Genomic DNA, 4551 nt, shown 5'->3' on the forward strand with positions numbered 1-4551 from the left:
TTGTTGCGAATGCGCTAACGGCGCTTGCGTGACTGCGGCCGGTGGCGAAATATACGAAGCACCAAGCAAGGCGTTGTAATTACCTGTGCCTGTTTCTGGAGCACTCGTTCCTGATCGACGAAGAGTATCCAGCCGTGCACTTCGCACCTCTACGGCACTACAAAGTGCGCTGACTTGCACCTCGAGCTGCGTCATGACTCGCACGTCGTCCTTTGATGGTTCCCAACTGTTTTCTGGCTCGTATCAGTTGCCTGTGCTACACTTGCACTCGTTAGCAAATATGGAGCCAATATCGACATCAGCATTTCTGCATCTAATCCATGCAATATGCTGATTAATTCTGCGTTCGTGCCACTCTTCTTTAATTGCAGATTTTGCAACACATCCTTTAACTCTGTTACTGGTTTAGGTCTATCCCACTTCTGAGTTCCGTCAACTCTGACAGATCAGGGTAACCAATATATGTATAAGTACATATGCACATACATGATGAACCACCATATTCCAAATTGTAAACATTTGTAAAAAAAGTCTCCCATATATGCAATTTTTTTTTTAACATAAAAAGATAGAGAGTTCAGGAACTATAACAATCATTATTTTTTTGTTTTATTTTTAAGTCGTATCATAGAGAACGTAATTATATAGAATTGCAACATTGAGTAAGTAATAGATAGTCACTCAATTTTTGGCAAATGGGTCGGTCGAGTGAAAAGAAGAGGAAGGACGAACCGTTGTAACAAGTTCGAGACGTGAGAAACGATGTCTTTGCTCGTACACACACTTATATGCGAATGCGTCGATTTCTCTTTGCCTAAGCACTGAGCAAGCGTACGGTAAAAGTATGTACATACATATATTCATCCATAAATTTTATGTACACACTAATGTATCATACGGTAGTGAATCATGGCACATTGGCTATGCCAATGAAGAGTCGAGTGAGTGTGAGCGATACACCGTCTTCGAAACGATACGAAGCAACTTAACGAGTTGTGGGGATGGCGGACAATCTCTCAGTAGACTCAGATGGATCTCTGGTACCGAGTAAGTCTTTGACAACGCTCAAACCTGGGGCGAATCAGGTAAGTACCGGTAAAAAGACTGAAGTTGTTGGATATTCCACCGCAGGTGCTATCCGCAAGGCAGACCAAACAGAACGAAGACAGAAGGCGAAGAAAGCCGAAGCATTAGCTAAGGCAGGCACTCAAGCTCCGTCAACTTCGACACCTGTCATGGAAACGGGAAAGCGTGGCGGAGGATTCCCTTCTAACTTTGCACTCTTCCGGAAACGAAACGAGGTCTGTGCCAACGACTGCGAAGAGGAGAAAGGCAAAGAAGAGAACAGTCGAGAGACGGAATTTAGAAACGCCTGCATTCACGACCCAATCCAAGGCAGACAAACCTTTACCTGACAAGGCAAGGGCTAAGGGACCTCAAATGTCGAATGATACTCTTCCGTTAACGTCTAGCGAATCATTCGCTAGAATGCCAGCAAAGGCAATGACGGTAGAGATACGTTTCCACGACATTCGGTTCTACGCATTTCCCGTATGTAAGTATGAGGAATGTTTATCCTGCTACAACAACAGCAACAACGGTAGAGATACATACCGACAAACAAGACGGTCTACTGTTCAAAGGGCAGCAAGACTATCTTCACAGAAAGACTGGCACGAGCGAGTGTCTGGATTCCGGGTCCTTCCTGTAGTTCAGCAGAACGACTTGACACGACTCTCTGGAGAGTATTCTCTTGCTCCAGGCAGAAATCCGCTACCACTTTGAAGACCGGTTCCCACCTGGTACTGGGTATCGATCTTGGGTCTCTCAAGGTGCTGAAGTCGAAGTACGGGTGCCGTCTTCACCTACATCTGGGGCAAATCCATTTCCGTATTCAGGATAAGGTGGAGGACAAAGGGTAAATATACTCAGTCTCATGACTGAAGTAATACTAACACAGATAAATATGCAGCATAGCAAAGCGTCTACGGCTCTCCTGTGCCGTAGACATGCAAACCAGGAAACAAACCCACACATAATACTAATACAAGAACCATGGGTATGTCACAAGCGTATCTGCGGTCTAGGTGCTATGTCGTGGGGATAAATACTTCATTGTGAAGGGAATGTGAGACCGCGAGTATGTATTATCATGCCGACGTTGATCGAACACACGGTGTTAAAAGAGTTCACGCTATCATAGTTTCGGCCTACCTACCCAACGACTCTTTACAGCCACCTCCTTCGAGGGAGCTAATCTGGGGCTAATAGTGGGCTGTAATGCAAATTCACAGAACATTTTATGGGAAGCAGCAAATGCAACCTCAGAGGTCTCAAGTTACTGGATTTTATCCTCTCACCTGCTATGGTCATTCAAAACACTGGTAACAAGCCAACTGTTGTGACCAAAAGGAGACAAGAGGAAATAGATTTAACACTTACCAATAGGTCAGTTGAAATTCAAATCAACCGATAGCGAATTTTGGAAGAGGACTCTCTTCTTATCGAATTCCGACTGGGAAGTGATACAATATCAATACTTTCTGATTGGAATCCTCGAAATGTGGACTGGGACAGGTATGGTGAGCTTGTAACAGAGCGATTACCAAATCTGAAAAAACTCAAATCAATAGAAACGATTGAAGATGCTACTGAGATATTAGAAGCTACCATACTTTAATCAATTGCTTTGAGGCAAAGTAGACAGGGGAAAGCGGCTCCATGGTGGAACCCTGAACAGTCGAAGCTTCGTCTTCGGTCCAGAAAACTCCTTCATAAGGCTTTAAAGATCCACACAGAAAAGGAATGGGCTTATCATCGACTTACACAGAGAGAATATAAGAAAAAAGTACGGAAAGCCAAACTTGAATCCTATAGAAATTTCTGCAGTAACGTCAAAGAAATGACTGAAACAGCGAAACTTCGTAAGGTCCTTCATCTAGACAGCTCAGTAAGGCTGGATTCCATTCGAAGACCTGATGGTTCATACACCATTTCCAAATCGGAAACGTTTAATGCTGCACTCGGAACCCATTTTCCGGGTTGTGTAACTCTCTCTGAAGTAGAGAGTGGCATGAACAATAACGGTAGCAACGGTGGAACCTCTAGCTACAGCTAGTATATTGCTAGTCGGATAGTGACAAAAGAATCGATAAGGTTTTCCTCTTCTTCCTTTGAGAACTTTAAGTTCCCTGGACCTGACGGAATATATCCTGAAAAGGATCTTCAAGCCTGTCTTGCACTTGGGTATATACCTACCATCCCAATGGCTACGCGTAAGAGTATTATTTATTCCGAAATCAGGAAAAGATGACTATTTCCTAGCAAAAAGTTTTAGACTAATCAGTTTGAGATCGTCCGTATTGAAAAGTCTATAGCGAGTGGAAATCGCCATGCTTACCAGAGTGGAAAATCATGTGAATCAGCCTTACACGATCTTTGAAGCTGACGAATTCACAATGGGTGTGTTCGTGGACATTGAGGAGGCTTTTGATAATACCACTTTTGCAGACTCTCTACTAGCGGAGATGCAGGAACTCGATTTTCATGTCCAAGCATATGCGAACGATGTCTGTGCGCTAACATCGGATATATCCCTAAGGAGGCTTTGCACGAAAGTGCAGAGGATTCTTGATAAAATCGATGACTGGTGCATGACACAAGGTCTTTCCGTCAATCCGAACCAAACCACCATAGTCTTGTTCATGAGTAAACGGAAATTGTATGGACTCAGTATTCAACACTGAAAGGTGTGGCACTTGGTCTTTCCGATGAAGCTAAATATCTAAGAGTAATCTTGTATCCACTGCTTTTGGCACGTAAAGACGACCTGAGACCCACAGTTTCATTTGGAAGAAAATTTGATGTTATATTTCCATTGCGTGAGCAATGGAGCAATCCGGAATGTATGCAGGGAGGTTTGGCAGATATTTTCTTTACCGATGGGTCCAAGAATGAAACGATAGTAAAAAGTATCACTATGATATTGGGGAAATGGCAACTGTTTTCCAAACGGAAGTTTTTGCTATCCTGAAAGTAGCCGAATGGATAATTGAGAGGAGATAGAGCGAGATACAGATTGGAGTTTTCAGTGACAGTCAGGCTACTCTGAAGGACCTGGAGAACACGAAGCAAACCTCAAAGATTGCTCAAGAATGTAAGAATGAGCTTAATTCTGTCGCAAGAAAAAAGAGGCTTTTACTTATATGGGTTCCAGGACACTCCGGTGTTCAAGGAAACGAAATTGCCGATGAATTGGCCAACCGTGGATCAGCAGAGACAATAATCGGAATCAGTTCCGCAGAAATCATGATTATGTAATCTATGTATGTATGTAATCTACATAAAGAGCAATGGTAAGGTCTAGAACGCTGCAGAACTGCAAGTGTTTTGTGACAAGTCCGAACGGAAAACTGTTAAACTTTCTACTAAAACTTGGAAGGAAAGACGTTCGGTTGATGGTCAGTATCATTACAAGACACAACCCATGGGGTCAGCATATGACCTCCATTGGAATCATTGAGAACCCAATGTGCCTGTCGTGCTTGGAGG

The sequence above is a fragment of the Anastrepha obliqua genome, chromosome 6 (genome assembly GCF_027943255.1).
Source record: "Anastrepha obliqua isolate idAnaObli1 chromosome 6, idAnaObli1_1.0, whole genome shotgun sequence".
In the NCBI taxonomy this organism is placed as follows: domain Eukaryota; kingdom Metazoa; phylum Arthropoda; class Insecta; order Diptera; family Tephritidae; genus Anastrepha; species Anastrepha obliqua.